Source organism: Ambystoma mexicanum, chromosome 11, assembly GCF_040938575.1.
Source record: "Ambystoma mexicanum isolate Mex_15411 chromosome 11, UKY_AmexF1_1, whole genome shotgun sequence".
Classification (NCBI taxonomy): domain Eukaryota; kingdom Metazoa; phylum Chordata; class Amphibia; order Caudata; family Ambystomatidae; genus Ambystoma; species Ambystoma mexicanum.
In genome coordinates, this window is record NC_090934.1 from 435150004 (window position 1) to 435175424 (window position 25421).

At 44.9% G+C, this 25421-nt stretch overlaps 1 protein-coding gene and 1 long non-coding RNA gene across 5 annotated transcripts in view; one reads left to right on the plus strand and one right to left on the minus strand.

The window, feature by feature from the left end:
• CHST1 (carbohydrate sulfotransferase 1) overlaps positions 1-25421 on the plus strand; it is a 375173-nt gene that overhangs the window by 180781 nt on the left and 168971 nt on the right. The window lies entirely within an intron of this gene.
• LOC138504719 (uncharacterized) lies at positions 14045-24264 on the minus strand. Its single transcript, XR_011279925.1, has 2 exons — positions 23925-24264; positions 14045-14403 (listed from the first exon to the last, which is right to left on the minus strand). It is a non-coding gene; the product is annotated as an uncharacterized lncRNA (long non-coding RNA).

The following is a 25421-nucleotide window of genomic DNA, read 5'->3' on the forward strand; positions in this document are numbered from 1 at the left end:
AAGTTTTTCTGGATTAGTACCGAGGGCAATATGGGACAATAGTTCTATTTTTTGTCCTCAGCAAAACATTGCTAGCTGTGCAATCAACCGCAGCATTTGTGCTTTCATGCTTAGAGCTGGCATGTTCTTCTGTAATAATGAGAATATTGATTCCATTAATGCTGTTTATTTTAAAGAAGATGGCATTTCCTTATCTTTTATGGGAAATGCCATTCTGTTTGGAAATGTAAGGGTTGCTTTGGAGAAGGTTATGTGAAGATTTTAAGAGTAAAGTAAGAAAGAAAAAACAAAAAAAAAACAAAATAACAGCATCTGCAAAAAAAACCCAAAAAGGCTCTTTTCAGAGCCAACCTCAAAGGGGAAATGGGGCACACTTTTTAAATTTACATTCACCACGCTCAGATGTTCGATATGTCCGCGGACATGGCGGAAGTCCGTGGACAGTGTGTATTACATACTGGGATTTTGGGGTGGAGAGGCATGCAAATGAGAATGAGCAGAGCAAGGGATTGGTCAGTAAAGTTTACTGGGTGTGTTGTGTGAGGAGAGAGTTTGTCAGAAAGTCTTTTTCCTGAGAGAAGAACAGATAGCTATGGCTGTGTGTTTCAAAAAACAGATTATCTGGATTTCGGGAGACTCATGGATACATTGGTTGGAGGTGCATGCCGAACGCTGTGGAGTAGCTGTAGATCTTGGATTCCCACATGTGGAAGTGCACTAGCATGGAGTGTGTGGAATGAAGTTGCTGGACTTGGTACCTCTCTGTGCTACTTTGGAGACAGAGCATCATCCAGACATAATTATAATCAATTGTGGAGGGAACAGTTTAGGACATGTGTCTGGAATTTCATTGCAATTTGCAATGAAAGAAGGATTTGAGAAGGTCATGGACATGTTTCCAAATTACCAAGTAATTTTTTCTCGTATTCTGCAGAGACAAATGTGGCTGCGTTCTTCTTCATTTGGTCCACAAATGGAGAAAGCAAGGCGCAATGTCAATAAGGCTGTTTGTGCCTTTCTAAGAGATGTTGGCATGTCCTCTTTTCACAATGAAAATATTATGTTTCGTAGCGCATACATTTTTCGCAGAGATGCAGTCCATCTTACTTATGCTGGCAATCAGATTTTTCTGAGAAATGTACACAATTCATTGCAACATTTTTTGGAATTACAGCCATCTATTTTGCAGTAGATGCTGACCATTTCAAGTTTTTCAAACACACAAAAACACCATCAAAAGGCTCTTTTCAGAGCCATCACATCCTCCAAGAGTAAAGTGCAATGGTTTTGATAGGGCAGCACCCTAAAATTTTAAATGCCCACGGACTTCTAAAAAATGCACAGGAGCCCTGCACCATTTATCTGCCACTTCTATTTTTAAACTGTGAATGGCGGCTCTGAAAAGAGCCTTTTTTGAGGGGATTTTTGGTGTTTTATATTTTTGTTGTTTTTTACACATGACACACTAGGAGAGGAGGGGAAAGGAGCGTAAGGAAGGGACACCAACCATGGGGATAAGAAAGGGCAGGTGGACAGAGGAAGATGTAGGGTGGGCCATATTCAGGTAGTGGGCAGACCTTCTCGTGCTCCTTGACCGTAGTCTCGAAAGCACTCCAAAGGTTCTCACCCCTGCAGAGTACTGTGTCGCAGTACATACACAATATTGTGACCCTCGAAAGGTAAGGGTCAACAGCATTGTGAATGGCCTGTAAGGCAGCTGGAGGGATGTACTCTCCCACAGGAGTGTCACTTGTGGTGAGAGGAGCGGAAATGGAGGATGTGGTAGAGGAACTCAACCTACTACGTTGATCACAAGGTACAACCTTGCGAGTGGCCCCACCGTGGAACGACCTTAGGTGTTGCTTCATGGATGTCGTACCAAAGCTGTATGAACTATGCCTCCCACGACTCAGCACCATTTTACACTGGTTGTAGGTAGGACCTTGTTCGCACGTGCTTTTGGTAGGTCACCATGAATGGTAAACAACCGCCACACCCAAGACTCATGGCGAGTGCTGGTAGTAAGGACTTCCAATACCTCATCCTCGTCATCCTCCTCCTCTATATCCTCACGCCTGTTCCCCTCTGCAGGCCCTTGGGGAGGTGGAGGTGGTGGTGGTGGAGGGGTTGGGGTGGTGATGAGGCAGATGTAGCACCAGCTGGAGCAGCAGCAGCCATGGATGCCATCAGGGTTGATGAGATAATCTCAGCAAGAGCAGCAAAGGCAGCAAAAGTCAATCTGCAATAGCCTGAAGCACAATCAACAGATCAGCTCTGGGGTGTGGCCTTTCATAGGGGTGCTGGTACACACCCCGTGGACAACCACGCTGTCCGCAAACAGATCGAACACCCCAAAAGGCTCCAAAAGTTCCAAAAAGTATGTAGAAAGCCAGGGTCATTGTCTGGGTCATGTGCAATGGTGAATTTTTACTGTACAATACTTTGGATTGTCTGAAAAAAAACTTTTAAAATGTTCAGGGACCCGGACAGTGTCCGCAAATCAGGACACCCGCTCAGCATTGGTGCGGTCACATGATGATGTCGTGAACATGTCCGTGAAGGGAACGTGTGTCCGCAGGACACCAAATGCACAGGAACGGTCGTGCGCATGTGCGCGGGTGTTCTACGGACAGAGTTCGGGTCCTCAAACTAATTAAAAGTGCGACAAAAGTGAGACGGACAGTTACGGACAGGCGATATGTTCGTGGAACTTATGTGTGTGGTGTGCATGTGAGTAAATGTTCTACAGACTGTATGGACAGGTGTAGTGTCCTTAGAACACCTTCATTTGGGTTAATTGCGAACATTCCGGACACCGGGTGTGTTCTAAGAACCGTTCCATTTTGCTTGCGTACAGTACGGACAGGTAGAGTGTCCTTAGGACACCTCCATTTTTTTAATTACAGACATCCTGGACACAGCGCATGTTCTAAGAACAGTTCCATTTTGCTTGCATACAGTACGGACAGGTATAGTGTCCTTAGGACACCTTCATTTTATTTACTTATGGACATCCCGGACACTGGGTGTTTTCTAAGAAAAACCATCTCGTTTCTGAACGGTATGGACAGGTATAGTGTCATTAGGACACTTCCATTTTGGTTAATTACGGACATCCCAGACACCCACTCTGTCTGTGGACATCCCAATTGCCTTTAAAAAAAAAAAAACACAAGGACTGAATTAAAAGACACATAATATTTGTTTTTATTATATACAGATACACAATTTATGAAAGAGAGGGGGAACCAGAAACTGACACAAATATAGGGGAATTAGAGGTTGGGAGGGGATGAAGGGATGGAAGTCTCATCAAAACGTTTTTCTTGGTGTTGAGGGTTTGGGGATAGTTGACTGGGACATGGAGAGGGGGAGCATGTGCATGTGGGACAAAGATATTTATTTTTTTCTTGTATGTGGTCCTCCACAAAATGTTTCAAAAGATTAACATTTTCCATAAGCATGTCCATGTTTTGTTCCATGCACTGCAGATTATTCTCTAATGTCTCTTTTGGCGTATTATTTTCAATGTTTGTAGGGTCTGTTAAATATATATGTATATATATATATATATATATATATATATATATATATATATATATATATATATATATGTGTTCAGTGCAAATAAAGTAATGATTATTAATTTGCTTATAAACAGAAGTGTCTACCATTAGTAATCACTGTCTTCAGACATTTCCTCACGTGCGAAATTTTCCTCAAGCCATTCCAAAGTACTGAACATTTCTGTATTAAAAAAAAATGTATTAATTTTAGGGTACCTAATACAGAAAGTTTAGAAATATATAAGAACAATTAAGTTTACTTACTAGTTTCTGGTAAATTGTGTTCTTACTGTTGTGTAGGTCTGCTGTTGATTCTAGCTGTGCATTTTCTGTGAGGTAATTATGTTGGAAGCATATCTTTTTGGTTTTGGTATATTCCATTTTAGTACATGTGGTATTTAAATGGATGGTTGATGTGTTACATATATAGGTTTTACTTCTTATTTATTATTACATATAATATGTTTGTATGCTGCTTTTTTAACTTGTCCAGTGTTTATATGGCATGATCGAAATATCTAAAATACCCCCTAAGTTTTTGGGTAGTGTTGCTATTGTCCGCGTCTGTCCATGGACATACGCACAGTCCGCGGACATCAAAATCACTAGCAGGGGGTTCAGTATGTTCTATGTTACATGTATATCAAGTAAGGGAATCCTAGCAAACATCTATCAAATTCACACTATGTATATGTGCATTCAGTAAAAAAAACTTTGATAAACGGAGGGTATGGTTAAGTTGCGCTACTAAAAACCTATGAAAAACAGTAAAAAAACTTTGTTAACGGGACGTTATGGTTAAGTTGCGCTACTAAAAACCTATGAAATTCAGTAAGAAAAACTTTGTTAGAGGGACGTTATGGTTCAAAGCAAAACCAAAAAAAACCTGAAATTCGCTAGTTATGGTAAGCTAAGCAACCATAACTTGCGCCACCAATGTGCATTGCTAAGGCTAACACCCAGGACATCAAAGATGACATCACAAATGTCAGCGATGACATCACATGTGCATGTACTTTTCATGAAACGTCTGTACAAGGGATTCTTATTATTATGTTGATAACAAAAGTGTCAAGGATCATTGGAATAGATGTCATGAGCTATGTAGTGCATTAAGCAATGCATTGATATAAATAGCATTCTATTATGAAGTTCTTTACAGTATAATAATGTACTCATGTATAAACATAAGCATTGTGTGCAGCATACATGATGGAGGTGCAATATTCATAATTTTCCCATGTTAAATAGTGAAATGCTAAATGCTTTTTAGAGTTTTGTTCACTGTGCAACATGTTATAAGTAGCTAATGTAACCCACTTCATATATAATTTCATTATTACATACAAAACACAGAAACACAACAATACATACAAATATGAGTATATACAGGGAAAGTGAAGTATGCAAAAAAGCAGCAGTAGAACCAGCTATTGTTCATAACCTATCTGATTATCTCTATGCACAGAAATGATTGTTCTGCTTCAAACCTACTACTTCCCTATGTATACCTATCACATGATGTGACTGCACCCTAAAGAGAGTAATGCAAATAGAAATATGAGCATATCCAGAGAAAGTACAGTAATAAAAAAACAGCAGAACAATAAGAAAGTGTTCATAACCTTACTGATTTTCTTCATACACAGAAAGCACTTGTATCTTTCAAGCGTGTATTCTCCCTATGTATATGTTTCATATGTTGTAAATGAACCCCAAATGAATTACTGTAAGAACATATTTGAAGTGTTAAGTCTACAAATATAGTACTTTTTTATTTTTTTTGTTCCTATGTATTACTGGCTAAGATATATTACTAAAGGAAAAAAGAGGGAGCCAGGCATGTGATGTCATCAGTGATGTTATCAATAACATTTGTGATGTCATCTTTGATGTCCTGGGTGTTAGTCTTAGCAATGCACATTGGTGGTGCGAGTTATGGTTGCTTAGCTTACCATAACTAGTGAATTTCAGGGGTGTTTCGGTTTTACTTTGAACCATAACGTCCCTTTAACAATTTTATTTTTACTGAATATATATATATATATATATATATATATATATATATATATATATAGACATATATGTTTTTCTTTCTCTTATTTTTTCACTTCCATGTATGAACATAATGTAAATGAAATGTATATGTGAAAGGTTTTTTTACTTTTTGTATTAATTAGAGCACAATAAATAAACAAAAAATTGTCCTTTAAGGCAGACGTTGATAGATGCTCATCGAGGTGCTTCTCCTAGCTTTTCTCCTAGCCTCTTCACTGGGCTTGTGCCATTGTGTCATCCTTTAAGGCCAATGGCCCAAAGCTGAGGAATGTGTTGCAGGCAGCTGCCTGATCCTTGTTTTTTGATTCAGAGACTCTCTGGGACTTCCCACCTAGGAAGCGTGCTGCAATGACTAGCAGGACATGCTGTGTGATAGCTGGGTAGCAGTACTGGAGATGCTGCAGGGTCCTCTGGATTCAGTATCTCTCTCTGTTCACTGGGAGATATTTAGGGGATCAATCTTTCTTCCCTCTTGAAAGTCTTGCCCTTCCTTCACTGGCGGAAGATGTAAGGCAGACTGTACCTTCAGCCAGGGTCCGATGCTGAGTTCCTCTTGTTACTCCTTGCAGTCTTCAGATGATCTGCCAAAAGAAGGGCTTGACCCGCTTTTAAAGCAAAATGGACCACAAGGATGGGTGTAGGCCTAGCCTACCTTAATGAACCAATCTTGGGTTCCCACCAACAATGTCCTTTATGCGTGAGGTCATAACCAGAGTGCTTTGCAACAGAAAAGGTACAGAGGTGAAAACATATAATACTAAGTCCCACCCATCTTCCTGTCTGTTGTAGATCAATGGTTCCCTCTGGTTAATTTAGCTCTCTGTGATAACTGAATAAAGCGTTCAATCTCTCTTGAAGCCTAGGTGAGGCCAGACCTTCTGTCTCCTGCAAACCACATGCTCATACCTTCTGAAAGGGGTCCCCCTGCAAGGATGACTACTGTAAACACACACTCCCAGACATGACATTTCACTGTGAATCGAAACTGAGGGCAGGAGCTGGCTTCATGTTGACACAGTATATATGAAAGAGTGTTGGGGTTTCCTGTCTCCTTTGTTAGCCTCTGCAGCCAGGCCTCATGTGGGCCTGTTTGAATTACTCAATATGCAAATCGCTGCCACCAGCTACAGGGTTCAACAAAATGACTGGGTGGATCCATGGAGCCTTTGTTAGTTAATTAGGCTGCCCATGGCAGGGGGAAGGTCTGCCCCCCGCCCCCTTTCTGGGGATGCATTTTGCACTCCTCCTGCCATATCCCAATTAAATATGACAGTGGGACTGCACCTGTGGGATGTGTCCACCCTGAGAACACATGTCTATGTGTATGCCATGCAGTGAGCATAGAAAAATGTGTGTGGATTAGCCCCATACATTTTCTGGAGGTTGATCTACCACCATTCAATTTAAACTTTCAAAAAAGCCCAGGCAAGTGCACACCCACCGTGCAGGTGGGCAAATTCCTCACAACGATGCATGTGATTTTAAGTAACTTAGAGCAGGGAGGTGCAGGATGCAGTACATACTCTGCTCCCATTTCCCAACAGCCAAAATATGCCAGCATCTCTGCCTGCATAGGATGCACATGCGGGCAGAGATGACACCATCCTTATGAATTCTGCCTATTTTTACACTTGTAAATAAATGAAGGAATCCTTGGGGATACAAGCAAATTACAAACCGCAGTGCACCTACGTTGTACGCTGCACCAACAATTGTTGTTCCATAAGAGGTGTTCAAAGGCATAAACACCCAGGATTGCTCCACAGTCAAGTGTCTTTTTTTTATCCCGATTTTGGAAATTATTCAAAATTACATGAATATAGACACTGACCCACAAGTGTTAGCTGCTGCCATTCTCTCCGTGCAAGGACCAACTTACATTACTCTCTTTTTAAATGCAGTGCATCTTGCGCAGAAAGAGACTTTACCACAAACACTGTGGGGCTCATTTTGGCGTTCCCCTGGAGCATAAATGGTGGGGCTAGATTACGCCGGTTTTAGCGCCTCCATTCACACTGCAGGGATTTTCCGTGTTTTTGAAGGTGCAGGGCAGGGGCAGAATGGGAGTTACGTTTCCACATCCCATTTGCCCTCCGCTTTTAAAAACAAATTGGTTTTACGCTTACATGAGATAATACTAAATAATAATAATAATAATAATAATAATAATGTTCAAGAGATGTTCATACTGACTTAAAACCAATCATTTCCTATGGAATATGCCTGCTTTTTGGATTCGATAGGATATCATTGTAAACGCCTCCTAACATGCGTACATGTCAGGCGGCGCTTACTCTATTTGCACTGCACATTGCAAAAGAGAAGTGTAAACAACCTTCCACAGTCTCTTAACACTTATCACGTGCACTCTGCCGCGCACATGACAAAAATTCCCCTTAGGGGAACTGTTTGCATATGAGTACAAACGTAAATCACCCCTTCAAGCAATCTACGCAAATTAGCAACTTGAGCTCATGTGTGTTTGTGGTTCTTTCCATGTAATTTTCATTGTGTTCCGCATTGGTCATAAACAAGTTGGAGGGTCCTTGTTGGTTCTGGGTTCTCATGCAATTTTATCATTAGGTGTGCAAAACAAGTGTCCTTTCAAGGTTTCTGGTAGTAACATGAGCCCCTATCATGGTGCTTTTGTATAAAATGTTATTTGCATGCATGGAACCATCAAAGTTAGCACTTAACTGTTGGGTGCCATGTTAGCAATTTTCCACATGTACACAATGCAGTGGAACATTTAACAGTAAAAGAAGCAACATCGTTTTTACTCTTTCATTTCACTGTTTTTTTATGGCAAATGAAGGAAATATGTCTACTGGTGTATTGTAAAACGTATGCAGAAAATGCACTGTTAAACATTTACACATTATTTTTACATCACACTATATTTTCATTGTTTTGCATGGTGGAGAAGGTGCACCGAGGGGCATTTTCATTCCCCCCCCCCCCATCTTGTCCACCATACACATGCACAAGCTTTTGCACCAGCATGACATTTTCATGCTGGTGCAAATGCGTTGTGTTCTAATGTAATCCAACTGATTTTTACACCTGATAAAGCAGGTGAATTCTATAGGAACTATTGAAAGCACTGTTTAGCATGTGTAAATGGCAGGTGGAATTTACTCAATTTGTATGGGTATTGCAAAAACAAAGCTGTACAGGAGATTGCGCCTGGATTAACATCTCTGTTTTGCTAATTGCAGTTCAAATGACTAAAACAGGATGGAGGGGACATGTTTGCAAGTAAGTGTAAACTGTACAGGGTTCCCCTCAGGCGATATACAATTTTCATCAAAAAGGCCTCACTAGCTGTCTGCAAATACTGGTTTGTAGACAGCATTCACCATAGATTCCTATAGAACCTGCCTGTTTTTAGCAGATGCTAAAATCAGGGGGATTCCAAGTAAACCCATTCCTTTTACGCCTGCATGAAAATCTCATGTAAGTGTGAATCAATATACCCTTTGAAATCGGAGGAGGAATGTACATGGGAAATTGCGTTCCTTCTTGGACACCAAATGGCAGCAAAACGCCTGGGAGTGTAAAAGTAAGCTGCAAACGGCTATCACCTTGCTTGTATTCTTTACTTTTATACTCTTGGGCTTGCAAAATGTCCCCTTATTTATTCTGTATGATTTATGCAGGTGCGGAATCCATGGGGATTCAAGCATCTCCACCTGCATTCAAATTCAATACCGTGGAGATGCTATTGCATGTTCTGCACAGGGCACTGTTTGGAATATTAACAAACATTGAAGTCAGTCTGCAAGGTCTGTGCATAAAATAAAATGAATGGAAATTGGATGGTAATTTAATGGCAGAAACAGCCTCAATTGGGGCGTCAAGAGGGCTACAAGTGGCCTCTTGGTGGCTGCCAGGCTCGGCTGCATACCTGCAGGGACCCTGCGCCTGGATGAGGGTGCAGGGTGGCTACATATGCCTGTGTACTTTTCACATCTTTGCAATGTTCCTGCATTGCATCTGTGCCTCATTAAAATGCAATTTTAGTCTGTGTGTACTGTTCACACTTGTGCACTTATCCAGCATTTCATCTGTGCTAAAATTCGTTTTGTTTTGGTTGTGTACTTTTTTCATCTGTGCACCTCTCTTACATTGCATCTGTGCTTCTTTAACATTCGATTTTAGGTGATGTGTACTTTTTACATCTGTGCCCCTCCCTCAGAAAGCATCTGTGCCTCTTTAAAATTTGATTGTAGGCTGTGTGTACTTTTCACATCTGTGCACCTCTTATTTCTTGATATTCGATTCCTTTCTGGGTTGCATGTATGCCATGTGACTACTTCCACTAGGCCAGCCCAACTGGTGGGCTTAGCTAGAACTGGCCTGTGCAGCCACTCTTCTTTCATTCCTCTACTAACCTCTGCTGCCTTCATGGCTCTCTCCATCTCTCCTACGTCTGCTACACTATCACCTACCCACTCACCCCCCTCACGATGTCCGGTAGAAAAAAGCACAAGAAAGACATCTTGAGTGCAAACCCTGGAATTCCCATCGCAGACACCTGTGTTAGCGCTTCCTCCAGAGAGGTTTGCACTGATGTCCTTTTCTCTGTCCCCTCTCCAAATCTATTTAACCTCCATCTCATCTCCACTCTCTGTCCTTCCACATCCTCTACCATTGACAGTGGCACCAAGTGGGAATTCCTCTTGGCCGGCTTCTCATCCTTACGTTCCTTCGTTAATGTCTATCACATAGACATGGTGGACCAATGAGTCCTATGCAACCACCTCGAATCTGCCGCCAACTTCACTGAAGACGCTATAGCTTGGGCCCAATCCTTCTTAGCAAATCGCACCATGCAAGTCTTCTCCACCAACAACTCAGCTGACCCCATCAAAATAACTTGCGGTGTCCCACAAGGATCCTGTGTCTCACCCACCATGTATAACATCTTCACCAAGCCTTTGTTTGACAAGTTGGACAGAGTGGGTGTTATCTACACGAACTACGCAGATGACACCCAGATCCTCATACCCCTTTCGGGCAACTACGAGACAGACTCAGACCTGGTGAACAAGATATACACCCTCATTTAGGCATCGATGGCTACACACAGCTTCTGCCTGAATGACGATAAAACGGAACTACTAATTCTAGGCTCTGATGCCAACATTCAAAAACTATGCCCAAACTACACATCCTTTAGCATTGATAACAACCCCATCAAGGTGATGTCTGTGGTTAAAACCCTTGGATTCTATCTGGACTCCTCCCTCACTCTCAATAAACAGGTCAACTCCCTCGCCTCTTCCACCACCTACACCTGCAAACTCATCCGTGCATCTAGACCTTAGCTCTCCAGTGACAGCTGCATTACACTAGCTAACACCCTTATTATGTCTAGGCTAGACTATTGCAATGCCCTGTATGCTGGAACTAACAAATATATCACAGATAAACTTCAAAGATTACGGAATAATGCCTTAAGAGCAGCACTAAGTATCCCCTACAGAGAATACATCACTAATTTCAGAAAAGAGGCTAACTGGCTAAAAATAACGGACAGAATCCTACTCAAAACAGCATCCCTCACATCTAAATGCCTAAACAACCTAGCCCCCCGAATCTTACGGAATAAATCAACAGGAACATCTCCACACGACCCACGAGATCTGCTAACACCACCAAACTAGAGATTCCAAGGTTTAAACGCTCCACCGCGGGAGGAACTAGCTTTCCTGTCAAAGCTGCCCACTGCTGGAACAAATTACCACTTGACATTAGAATAGAACAACCGTACCTGCAATTCAGGCATAAAATAATCAAGTGGCTGCGCGCCAACGACACATAACCCAACTTACATCTAGTTTACTCCCACCCTCAGCCATGACCTACCCTTTTGCCTAGACACCCCGTGACATGCCCTGCACATGGGAATATGTTGTATATATTCTTGTATATATTTACTCCTTGCCGTCTGTGTTTTACAGACACTTGCTTGTATATAGTCGCTCATATATGTGCTCTTCTTGTCACTGTGCTGTATATACTCATGCCAATTACTGTAACAAGCTTAGGTTTTCATGTAAATTTCTCTGTTGCGCCAGGCTACCCACTGGTTTTGCGCGCATTATCAAATAAACAAACAAACAAACAAAACTATCCTGGTTCAAGGTCCACAGCCCAACTTTCTTCTCTTTGACCGCATCCTGCCTTCTCTCATTAACTTCCTTCCATCTCCTACATCTCCCCCTACTACTCTCTCTCCTCTACCTCCTCTGAATGGTGTACCTTGCCCCTGTACTCTTCCTCATAAATCCTTCAAAGGCAGAGACCTCCACCATCTGGCGACTCGACATTCTCGCTCTTACTGAGACATTGTTCAATGGCAGCTCAGTCACTGCTTTTGATTCCCTCCTCCCTGACAGATTTAAAATCATCTCCAAGCCTCAAACTCACTGCACTGGCGGGGGCGGGGGGTTGCCTAAATCTTCCCTGAGTGGGTTCCTGCTCCCATATCACCCACCAGCTCTACTTTTCCTTTGAAAGCATGGTTTGGAAGTTGGTCATCTCTCCCATCTTCACCCTAACCATTCCTACCATTTACCGGCCTCCATGCGCCACCACCCTGTTCCTCTCTAAATGGGCTGATTTCTGCTCTTCCTTACGTTCTTCCACCTCCAACCTCCTCCTCCTGGGCTATTTCAACATCCAACTGGATTCCCCTGGCACTGCATCCACTTTCTTCACTGACCTCTGCACCTCAACTTTCCTCTCCATTATCCCTTCTGGGCCAACCCACTCAGCTGGACACACTCTGGACACCCTCATGCACTCTGACCTCTCTCTCCCCCCACTAGTCACCCTTCTCTCCTGGTCAGACCACTCTCTCATTTCCTTCTACCTGGGTCCCTTTGGCTCTCTGACTGCCTGCCAAAAAGCCCTGCCAACCTTGTTCACTAACATCTGCCGGATGAAACAAGTGTCATCTGCTGCATTTGCTTCCACCTTCATCCCCCTCACCACCTCACTCTGATACTACCTCTGACTCTGCTCTCAGCAACATCCACCTTTCCGTCAACAACACTCTTGACAGTCTTGCCCCAGTCATGAGGATCCACATGAAACCTGCCTCTAAGCGTAACAACTGGTAAGACTCTGACCTTTCAACTCTCAAACAAAAGTGCAGGGCGGCGGAACAGATGTGGCAAACCCCAGGCTTACCCTCTGACAAGCTGGCCTGCTGCCTGTTTCAAAGCCAATACAGACTCTCAATCCGTGCCAAGAATAGAGCCCAAATTCTGGCATGGGTTTCTGGTGCAACCAACAACAATGCTGAACTTTTAAAGATCTGCAGGGAACTAGCCAATCCTTCCACAGTCTCCTCCTCCCCTTCTCATTCCCAGGTACTCTACAAGGCACTGATCACACACTTCACCAGAAAAGCTCAGGACATCCTGAACACCCTTGCTACCCACCCTCCCTACCCATCCCACCCCCCATTGCCTCCTTTGGCCCCTCACCCTCCTCTTTCCACATTCTCTTCCTTCTACACTTTCACACCGGAAGAGGTTACCAGAGGTGTCCGCTCCACGAAGGTCTCTTTTAAAAATATTTCCCCTTGCTCATCCAGAACCATCAAGGATAATCTTGGCTCTCTTGCCCCTGCACTCACTGATTTCTGCATCCCTCTTTTGACACCAGATCTTCCCCCTCCACCCATAAGCACTTCCTTGTGTGCCCACTACTGAAAAAGCCTTCAGCAGACACTACCTGCCCTGCCAATTACCGCCCTTTTTCCATCATCCCCTTCCTGGGGAGGCTACTGGAGAAGTTGGCATTGCCCCAACTCAACTCACACACTGAACTTGTTGATGGTCTCCACGACCATCAATCTGGATTCCGAGCATCCAGAAGCATGGAAACTGCTCTACTGAACACCCGTGAAGGACTGCTTGCATCTCTGGACTCCAACTCCCATGATGATCTCATCCTTCTCGATCTCTCCTCTGCCTTTGACACAGTCAACCATTCTATCCTCATACAAAGTCTCCATGGTACCCTTAGTGTCTCCGAACGGGCACTGGACTGGCTGACATCCTTTCTTACTGGAAAAAAACAACAGGGGAAATTAAAGCTCGAAGAGCCAGAGTGGCAATTGCCTTCCCAAACCGTAGGGAAATACTGATACACAGGGAACGGTTTTCTGGGGAAAAAGATTCATCAACTTGCCGGTGAGGGCAAGACCAAACAACTAATGATATTTTTGTTAACCATGGTCCTGTTCACTTAGGCACAGGTGGAAAAGCTGGTCTGATGCAGGGAAGGAGGGAGGGGAGGGCAACCAGCACAATGATGTGGGGGAGTGCGAGAGGGGAATTAAATCTCGGATTCTTAAATCTAAGCAGCTAGGCGTCACAAGTGCAGAGATTGAGGCATCGGAATAGTCATGTAATTTTTATTTTAGCATTGATAACTGGAAAGTTCCTTGCAAAAGGGTGGTTGCCCAGAGGGTGGGTGAGGTGATATCAAAATATCACTAAAAAATGCACTGTCCCACTTGTTATGGGATGGGAAAACCCATGTTGTTGTGGGGTTTTCTCTCAATTACATGCAGTAACCCCTGTTGGTATTGGGGGTATCATAAAATGTTGTGGTGAGGCCACAACAGGTGAGGTCGACCGGTTTCGATGGTTCAAGGGTGATTAACGACCATCTTCTTCAGGACAAGATCGATTTTCATATGCTGCTGAGTAGCGACTGTCCTCTTAGTAGGGCAGCAATAACAGGCTGCAGAGGGATCCTGGAATAGGAGACACAAAAGACATAATTGCAGAGAGTGCATGAAAAAGCCTCTAACTGCAATATTGCAACAGTGGTGCATCCAAAGTGCAGCTAAAAAACCTGTTACAAGGCAAATGAATGCTACCAAAGACAAGGTGCTCGCCAATTCAGAGCAAAGAGCGCCACTGTAATGGTGGCTAAACAACATAGACAAGTCAACCCCATGGTGAAGGGAAAGAAAGTGGCAAGACCTGTGCACGTGAGGGAAAAAGGGGGGGCACGGTGGGGGATGGGAGGGGGCGGACCGTGGAGTGTGCGAGGGGACCTACCTGGAAAGGATGACTGAGCTATCCAGGAAATGCACTGGGAGCAGTGAGAGAGCTCTCTCCAGTAGCGAACCTGCAAAGAAAGCGATGCTGTAAAGGACTGGATGGTTGTCGGGCGGTGCTGAAGGGAGCAGAGAAATACGCATACCTGGGAAAAGTCAATCGAGGCGAGCGCATGAAAACTGCAGTCTGCTCCGTCCTAAGGATGTGGGTGTACTGAGCGGCAGCGAAAGATGTCTGCCGTGTGTGACGCTGCATGGAGGCGGGGCACCATCCGTGATGGGCGCGTAAGCCAATCGGCGGTGGGCGCGTCACGGGCTTGTCAGTGGAAGGTTGGCCTATCAATAGGCGGCCCAGGCGGAAGTCTATGTTGCGGGCGGCCAATCAGGACACACATATGCGAGGGTGTGTGTGCTGCCGAGCTAGGGCTAGAGGGGGGTGGCCATGTATCGGGTGAGATGGCTGGGGGAGAGCCGGCCAAGGCGTGGCCCGTGCAATAAGGTAAGCGCGCGCGAGGCCAATCGTTGGTCACTCAGCGGTGGGTGTGTATGTGAGGACAGGACAAGGCTGGTGTCGGGGCAGGCAAGGGGAGGAGTCCTGGTGTGGACTCTCAGGGGGGGCTGTGAGGCAAGGTGCCTGGGCCAGGTGGTGGGTGCAGGGGGTGAGTGATCAGGACAACAGGTGAAGAAGTGAAAGTAATGCCAGGAAATGAGCAGTGAAAGAAGGGGAAACGGTGAAAGAACAACTAAAAAGCTCTCTTGTGCGAGTTCCACAAGTGCACCAGATGATTAAATCAAAACAGATGATTAAATCAAAACAGAAGGCAAGAAGAGTTGGAGATGCAACACGGGTAGGTCAAAAGGGAGAATACCAATGGGTGAAAAAAAGGGAGACAGTTGTGAATGAAACGGAAATACATATAGCAGTTAAAGAATGCATCAAACATTTCATATGTTATCCCGTTAATCACACAGATACATCAGCCAGAGAATAGTGATTCATGAAAAGTCAAGGTTCAATGCTGTAGCACCGCCAGTTCTTGCCACTGCATTGCTTCGTTCAACCCTTGTTTACAGGTATTTAAGCGGAAAATCCACTTCTGTTCTTGAGTAAAGAGTATAGCGTGGTAGTTGCCTCCTCGCTTCGGGTACTTGATTTTTTCCAAAATGGTCCATTGAAAAGACTCTGCTGTGTGTCCTTCCGCCAAAAAATGCGGAACCATAGGTGCTGTAAGTTTCTTAGTGCGGATGCAGGATCTATGTTCAATCATCTGTTTCTGTACTTCTCTGGCAGTCATCCCAATGTATCGCAAATGGCACGGGCAGGTGATCATATAAATTACTCCTTTGGTATTGCAGTTGGTGAAGAATTTCTGGGTCCAGGGAGTAGTCCAGCCAATATCCAGACTGGTGCTCCGAACTGTCTGGGTACACATTGAGCAAAGGCCACACGGGCTATGGCCCACTGGGTTGGTCTGGTTCCATAGGGTGGCCTGTGTGTTCTTGGCAGAGTCTGTGTCTGGCCGCACCGTGTTGACAAGGGCGTCTCTCAGGTTGCGTCTTCTTTTTAGTGCAAACCGTGGCGTGGGCATGTTAGACGCACCAGTGTTGAGAATGGGCCATAGGGACTTAATTTCCTTTTTGATTTTATTAAGTAGTGGAGAATAACTTAATACAGCCGTAATGGTTGTGACATCTGAGTCCTTCTGATGTTGTTCAAGGGTACATGCGCGTGGGATGCTTCTGGCCCTTCTGTATGTGTTCCGGACAATCCTCTGCGGGTAGCCTCGTTCAATGAGTTGCTTTTTGAGAGTCTTGGACTGAGCAATGTAATCTTCCGTCCTAGTGCAGAGCCGACGGTACCGCAAAAATTGGCCAAACGGTAAGTTGTCTCTGAGGGATTGAGGATGATAGCTCGAGTATGTGAGGAGGGAATTCCTATCTGTGTTTTTGCGGTAAACTTTAGAAATGAGCCCGCCTTGTGAGGCCATAATATCTAGATCAAGGAAATGGGTCTTGTTTCTGTCTTGTTCCATGGTAAACTGCAGATGGATATTGCGTGTATTGAGCCATTCATGGAAAGCCAAGAGTTCTTCATTGGAGCCTCTGAATATGATAAAGATGTCATCTATATAGCGACGCCAAATGAGCAGTTTGTCACAAAAAGGGTTGGTAGAAGGATATATATGCTGGAGCTCAAAGGAATTGACATAGAGATTGGCCAGACTTGGTGCGAAGGTAGCACCCATGGCGGTGCCCGAAATCTGTTGGTAAAATTGGTCATTAAACATGAAGTAGGGCTGGATCTGGGCCAGCCCTTGGTCAATGTAGGGAAGAGGCCATCAGGAAGTATGGACCCATTTGTTGAGCTCCCTTAGGTTGGCACAGAGTCTCCACTGGCCGTTTGGCTTAAATATTCCCAGCACCGTATTATTGAAGGTGCTGTGTACTGGACGGATTATCCCCCGGGACTCAAGGTTCTTAATTATTTTAGTAAGGGACTCCATGGATGTGAGAGGCAAACGATATTGCTTCACAAACACTGGAGTCATGCCAGGGTCCGTGGGAATTGTTGTTGTGTGGATGTCAGTGCGAACACAGTCATATGAGTCCGCCGCAAAGAGATCTTGAAAATCCAAGAAAACTTGTTTCAACTTTTGCTTCTGGTCCAGAGTCACACAGGCATCAGCTAAGTTGACTCTCTCTTCAACCATCTGCCTGATGCCTGGAAAAACTTCTGGTTTCGCTATCTCAGCGGCCTCCTCCAGCTGGGTGGAGAAGTCCCTGGTCAGAGTGCTGATTTGGACTGGAGGCTTCAGGTGGGAAAGGCAGCCCTCATTGACCTGGAAAATCACCTCATCCCGTCTGAAGTCACAAGTCACATCTTCCTTACCATAAGAGCAGGAAGTGTACACCAGGAAGTTCCCCCCATGCCGGGTAAAGATCCTGTCTGGTGTTGTGTTGTCATCACTGTCACTGTCAAAACAGTCCTTGGGGATTGGTCCTAACAGTTCATTTCCTAAATCAATGGAAAAATGTCGGTCATCAACCACCATTCCAATAATGGTGCCTGCGGTTAGAGTGATACTCTTGAAGTCCGTGTTATCCACCTCTATTGGAATGGTGTCATGTTCTAGATTGACTAACGGTGTTGGGCTTACCCCCAACCCTTGCTGTTGGAGAAAAGCATTTAAATGAATATAAGCATCAGGGTTTTGCAATTTTTGTCCTCTTTTAACTTTCACTTCCAGGGAGAATTGTTGGGTCCTCTCTGGGATGGTGACTTCCTCTTTAATCTGAATTTCAACTGCATAAGGTAGCAATTGAGCTGACCTAAATGCTTTTTCTGGATCATCAAAGCCCATGGGATTATCTGCTAACCGGGACCAAGCTTTGAAGTTTATTAGGTCCAAACTAATGGCAAAGCGTTTGAGAATGTAAAAGGCGGCAGTGACGTCTCGCACGACCCAACAATTATGAGCTATGCTCTTGTTGCCAATGGAGATTTTGAGCATACACCTGCTTGGCAGGAGATGTTTGGAATTGGGTGTTTCCATATCCATTTCCCAATTGTCTATCAGTTTGAATGTGGGAATGGCTGCATCTTTTGGGAGTTGGCGGAACATGGATTTGTGATGAAGCTCTTACCATTGTTCACACACACTCGGGCAAGAACATAGTCCTTCCCATCATTTAATTGAACAGGGATGGACAACTTATCCCCAATTTGTTGAATATCAGCCAGGCTCTGAGCTGATTTCACATCTTTCTGGACTATAGGAGTGGGAATGTCTGATTTTGAATTGGTAAAGAATTTCAGAGTGTTTCCTTCCAGTGTGGAATACCACCTTAAACTGGAAGGAAGGTTGATTTTCAGAAATAGAGAGGACCCCCATCACCAGTCTGTTGTCCTACTGCTATTACTGTCACGTCTGGAATTTGGTTGTTCTGGAAGTGAAACTCTACTTGGTCAGATTTTTGTTCATCCATGTGGCATGTGCCGTTTAAACTAACATGGTTAACACTTTTCATTTTATTGGTCGGCTAGTCTGGGTCCAGAGGACCTTGTTTACGCAATCTGTTAGGGGTGACAACCTTCTCAGGAGGTTATTCCCTAGTAAACAAGGGATGCCCTCTGGAGTCACTACTATGGCCGGGTGTCTATCCTTGTGTCGCCCAATTTTAATGTCCAAATCCGCCGTCCCCTCGACGGGAATTTCCTTCCCGTCAAAGTTCTGAAGTTGTCCAGGAAGAGAGGTGAGAGGAATACGGTAATTCTCCCCCCTTCCTGCATTTAGTTCGTCAAAGGCCCTTCTGGACAGAAGGGAAGCTTGAGATCCAGTGTCCACCAGTGCCAAAATTTTACCCTGCCCCTGTACTTGTACCGGGGCATAGTATCTTCCCTCCTTCTCCTCAAGGGGGCACAGATAATGCACATTTTTGGACAACTGGTGGACTAAGTTTCTGGTTTTGGACAAGGAAAGAGAAGAGATTTGGGCAAAATTCTGTGAAGAGTCTTGGGAATCTGAATGAAAAAGTTGGTAACTGGAGATAGGAGACATTTTGAGTTCCCCTGGTTCCGGTTATGGGCTGCCCCCCCCTTTCGGAGGCAGTCACCAGGATGGGTTTGAACCAGGGGATTTTGATGCTGTTGGTTCTATGATGAGATGATGGGTGGCGCTGGCTCAGTCTCCACATCTACCCAGTCTGTCTGTGAATCCCTTGGGACCCATTTTTCCTTGGGAAGAGTTCCCCCATCTCTGAAGGAGAAGATCCTTTTCCCAGGATCCTCTGAGGATCCCTCTCCCTCAAATTGGAAGATCTGTACCTCCTCCTCAAAGTGAGTCTGTTTGGGTCCTTTGTTTCTCCTACCTCCTCTCTGCTCCTTGGGTGGCAGACTTTCAGGGGTAGGAGATTTTGTTTCCGGTTCCTGGGTTTCCAGGGGCTGTTTACAAGTGGGGAAGGATGCTTCCTCCAAGTCTTTGCAGCCCCTTTCCCCTTGTGCCTCCTCCCTGGGAACCGGTGGGTTATCAGGGTACTGTCCCCGTCTTTGTTCTGGAGCACCAGGCCCAGAGTTTGGGGCATTCTGCGCCGGCATGCTCATCTGGGGGTTCTGCTGAGCCCTCAGCACGTGACCCAGCTCCTGTGCCATATTTTGGACCTGACGCTCTAACTGTGAAACCCGCTCAGGCTGATACAGGGTTCTGTTTTCTCCCCTGGGCCTATCCCGGGAAGGGTAGCTATCCCTTCTCTGGTAGTACCCCGGGTTGGGAAGATTTGGCTACCCCTCCACCCTTGGCCTCCCCTCTCCCGGATTAGGCGGTCTGGGCTCAGGGAAGTGGGGAAAGAAGGATGGATGATTTTGGGGCTGGAAGTTGGGTGGATACCTGGGGAAAAATTCTGCCCAAGATTTGGGGAATTTCTGCCCTCCTGTGGGCAGGTAGGAGGGAAGTTCCCTGGGTTAGGTGCTTGGCTGTATCCCCCCCTTGGGCTGGAGGAGTCCACACATAACCCAGGATGGGTCGGTTTCCCTTGTAGCAGGGCCTTACATAATCAGGGGAGTGAGGGATCCCATTTGTGGGACTACCTCCTTGACTCCCTGTCTGTGACTGGCCCGAGGGCCTTCTTGGCTTGGAATTATTCTGTGCAGGCAAGTTTTTAGGCCCCCCATCTCCAAATCTAAAACATGGGCAACCTTTACCTCTGCCAGCTTGGCAGCAGCAGGGGTGCTGGTCGGTTTGGGGCTTTTCTGCGCATTACTTTTATTTTCTATGGGCTTCTGTACCTCATAGATTTGGGTGGCCTGTTCAATGACCCAGTCTAGCGACCTTTTCTCATGAAAATCTCTCACTAGGTGGGTCATGATGTATTAGGGCAAGGCATGGAAAAAAGTGTTAACAAAGTCTTTGCTGTCCGTGCGCACCCTTTTGGAAGTCTGCGCAAAGGCATGTTTCAACTCCTGCACAAATTCTTGTGGGGCCTGATCCTCCCCACATTGCAAATTGTAGGCTGCCTTGCGAGCCTCTTGGGGGTTCTGGTGAACAGAAAAATGTTTCAAGATGGCCGCCCTATATGTGGACCATCTTGAATGGTTTGGTCCTCCAGCCCCGCAAAGAAACTGGAGCATTCTGGAGAGAATGTCCATTTGACGTACTGCATGCAGCTACTGCTGTCTTTCAAATGGAAATTCTCCATCATTTGCTCAAAGAGCTCCAAGTGTTCCCACACAGAATACTTGGCGTTCTTGTGATAAGGTGTGATGACACTCCTTATTGCCTTAATTTGTTTTAAGGGGTCCTTAAGCAAGGCCCTTTTTGCCTTATTGGCCTTCTTGGTTAGGGTAACCCTGGTCCATTCATCCTCTGACTCAGAAGCACTGCTCCCATAGGTGCCCATCTGATCTTCCAGGTTTTCCCGAATTCTGCGAGCCTGGGAATGGCTGGCAAAATGTGGGGTCCTAGTCTCTTGTGTCCTGGGATGCTCGGAGGAGTCTTTAGATTCCTCCTTGCTGCCTGGATTTGATGGGTACCCCCCCCCACTTACCTAACTGGGCAGAGGTTTTCAGAATGCCCTTAGAGGGCCTACTCTCCCGGGGTTCCCCACTAAATTGCGCTGTACTTGAGTGCCCATACCCGGATGCCCGCCCATCCATTCCTGGGATGTACTGGCCTATGAGCCCCATACTTTTGGCTGGATAGTAATCTGCCATCCCCGTCGCCCTGGGCTCATGTGCGTCATGGGACATGGGGGTGGCAGAGTCCAAGGACTGGGAGAGATGAAGGCCTCTGGTACTAGGGCTCCTGAGGTTATGCTCAGGTGTTTCCCTTTCCCAGCAACCTCATCTCTGTCAGCCCCTGCTCCCTGTTGCCACGCCAGAGCCTGTGCTTTCAGTTCCTCAATCAAGGCCTTACTAGACTCTATCAGTCTCTCCTGCATGGCTACCTGTTGCTGGAGCCTATAATTGTGCTGGCAGAGAGCCTCATTCTCTCTCTGTGCTTCTTGGTTAGTCTTGGAGTACTGGGCCAGTCTTTGCGGCAGGAGGGTTACCTCCTGGGTACCTTCCCTACTGGCCTGCTCCTTTCCAACAAGTTTTGATGCTCTTTTTCGAGTTCACCCAGTCCCTGGAGGGCCAGGTGATTTTCCTCCAACGTCCCTTTTAATTGGCAGACTTCCTGGCCTAAGGTATCCCTTTCCTGAGTAAAAGCCTGTCTCTGTGCCGCCAGGTCGTCCCTCTGCCTTTGAAGGGCACCCGCTCTCTGGCGCTCCTCATCAAACCCTGCCTGGGTATCCAGGTCTTTCAAAATCAGTTTATTGCTCTCTGCCTTTTCCCTATCTGGGTGGCTTTGCAGGGTGACTACCTGCTCTGCACATGCCCTGTTGAAGTCCAGTTGTTGCTACAGCTTTTTCTGGCTCTGCAGTAGGGAGTCCAAACCTTCTTGGTACTCCTTCTGCAAGGCCAGAAATCAGGTATCCTGTTCTGCCTTTTCCTGTTGCAGGATGCCCATATTCTCTTTTATTTTAATGAGATACTGTCTACTATCATTTTCGGACTCCTGGCTCATGTGCAGCCTCTGCTCAGAAGAGTCCAGGTCAGATTGGGCCTTCTCTAATGCCATCAGTTGCCTATTTGCCAGATCTTGGCCTTCAGCACATTTGTCCTGTATGGCTCCCATATATAAATATAAATATGCCGCTATTCTGGCAATCATGTCATGCTCATCTTTGGCTTTAGGGGCCATATATAGTTCACTCAGGGCCACATGTAAGGGACACTGATCTCTCCATAAATCTGATCCTGTTTCAGTGATCTGGGGTGCGATTACCTGCAACCACACCGTCTGGTCCTGCTGAGTCCACTCACCTCTCACAAATAGCTTATGTAAGAGGTGCTCTCTCGCTATTTTAATGTCTACTAGTGTCGTCATTCTGGAAATTGATTTCCTTCCTTACTTACAGAAGTTAGTATTTTATTTTGCAAAACAGACCGTTTCCTTAGAGCGTTCCTTTGAGGAGTGCTTTTACAGCGTAACACAGGGTGGTGATCCAACAGGATTTATGTATCCTGTCAATTAGCACACTGTATTAAGCTGCACAAGTGGTAGTTCTAATCCAGACATCCCGGACGAGCCCCCACTCTGTAAGTGACTTCAATCAAGCACTCCAAATAAGTCAATGCCTAGTCTGGGATGCCCAATGGAAGCCCTTATTCATATAATTGTATGTCAAGTTCTTAAATCTGGATGATAAACCCCTATATAACGCCCTCTCTTTGAATCCCCCTGACCTCACTGAGCCAAGAAGTAGGTTTGTTTTGCAAATTAAAAGATTTATTGGAAAAATTAAACTATATATATATATATATCACACTTTTATGAATAAATTAATATTTGATAGCACACTTATGAGGTGGCAGAGAATACTTTGTATGGTTTCAAGGAAAAGCAATAATGAGAAAGAATGCATGCACAGAAATAAAACTCGATATGGATTCAACAAGAGATAATATGATCACTTTTTGCCTTGTGACAACTCACTACCCCCCTATGCAATATGTAGAGATGGAAATGAGGGCAGACAGGTTTTCAGGTATACAATCGAAATGCAGTTCAAATTCCAGTTCCACCCTAGCAAGCTTAGAGCAACTGGTATGCTTTTAAACAGTCAAAAATACTTTTAAATGTGATTTGCAATGAAGTGAAAAATATGCTAAAAATGATTTTAATTCCCTATAGGTGATTCAGGATAGGTGACAGCTACTTTGAATTAGTTCAGGTCAACACCACTAGCAATGATTCATGAGGGATTATCAGGTTGAAACGAAATTCAGCAGTTGCAAGCAAGAAGCAGCTATTTTTTAACAGTGGTGAAATTGAGGTAGTTTGCAATTCGCGGCACTTTTTCCGAGTGCGTCGATTGCGATTACGGAAAAACTATAAGGAATTTCTTTCTGGGTTTGTTGGAAAGCTTAGATTCTTAGCTTTAAGATGATAGTTAAATTTCGCTTCTAGGACGTGTGGTTCAAAATATACGGACATTTTTGTGGAGGTAGATTTTCAGAAATAATGTCAAGTTTTCAGAATGACATGTGGCGTTTTTACAGGTTTGAAATCACAGGATGGACACAAAATTCTAAATGCAGTTCTAGACAGGTTGAATGGATGGGATAAGATTACTTTAAACTAAGAGATTGTTTCTGTAAAGTTCTTGATACTCACTCCTAGTTTTGGACTGGAATGCGACTTTGTCACGGATTTGCCAAGATTGAGCTGCGGTTCTCTATCCAGACAGTCTTTGGCACTGGTTCTGCTCACAGCGGTCTGGTCTGGGTCTGCTATTGGAACTGCACAGCGGTCTGCTCTGGGTCTGCTATAGGCACTGCACAGCGGTCTGGTCTGGTTCTGGCACGGGGTTCTAGCCAGAATCAAACAGCTCGCCCGGCTGTTGAATAGTTTGGTTAGGTTGCTGGATTCTGAGGCCTGCTGAGAAGGATTCAGCTTTTGGTTCAGGCCTCTCTGCTTCAAGTACTGGAGTCTATCTGGAGTCTAAGTTCTGCATATGGTCGGGCAGCGTGCTGCGCAGAAATCGATTAAAGAGTGAAAAATGAATGTGTCTATCTGGGTCTCAGTGACTCTTTTTATGTCTTTTGAAAGTGGGTGGGAAGGCTGACTTCCTATGCCCAACCCACTGAGGATGCTGGTAGTGTAAAGGATTTACTGTGACCTGACTGGAGAAGGGAATTGTGAGTCAGAATGAGTCAGAGTGATGCTATGTTTATGGCTTGGCTGAAAGAACACTCCCCCTTGCATTTACTTAGAAAAACAATTTTTCATAACCAAATATGCTTCCCAGAAACACAAGTTGTTGAAATTACATGTACACATCACAGATGAATTAAGACAGGTCTCTGTTCAACCCTGATCTTTCTAAGAGCTTGGGTTCAGAAATGACAACATTTTGCGCTTTTAGTGGGTTTCACCATATTGGTTTTCCATCAAATCTTCCACGGAGGTACACCCCCTCTCTGCGCATATTACAGTTAGTTTTCATTTTTCTGATATAAATGTGGGAATGGCTGGATCTTTTGGGAGTTTGCGGAACATGGCTTCGCTGATGAAGCACTTACCATTGTTCACACACATTCGGGTGAGAACAGAGTCCTTCCCTTCATTTAACTGAATAGGGATGAACAACTCCTTTCCAATTTTCTGAAGATCAGCCAGGCTTTGAGCTGATTTTTCATCTTTCTGGGCTATAGGAGTGGGATTTTCTGATGGTGAATTTGTAAAGAATTTCAAAGTGTTTCCTTCCAGTGTGGAATGCCACCTTAGACTGGAAGGAAGGTTGATTTTCAGAAATAGAGAGGAACCGCCTTCACCAGTTTGTTGTCCTACTGCTATTGCTGTCACGTCTGGGATTTGATTGTTCTGGAAGTGAAATTATATTTGGTCAGGTTTTTGTTCAACCATGTGGCATGTGCTGTTTAAAGTAACATGGTTGACACTCTGTTTCAATTTTATTGGTTGGTTAGTCTAGGTCCAGACGACCTTGTTTACACAATCTATGAGGGGAGACAACCTTCGCAGGATGTCATTTCCTAGTAAACAAGGTGTGCCCTCAGGAGTCACAACTATGATCGGGTGCTTCACTTTGTGTCGCCCAATTTTAATGTCCAAATCTGCAGTCCCCTCGATGGGAATTTCCTTCCCGTTGAA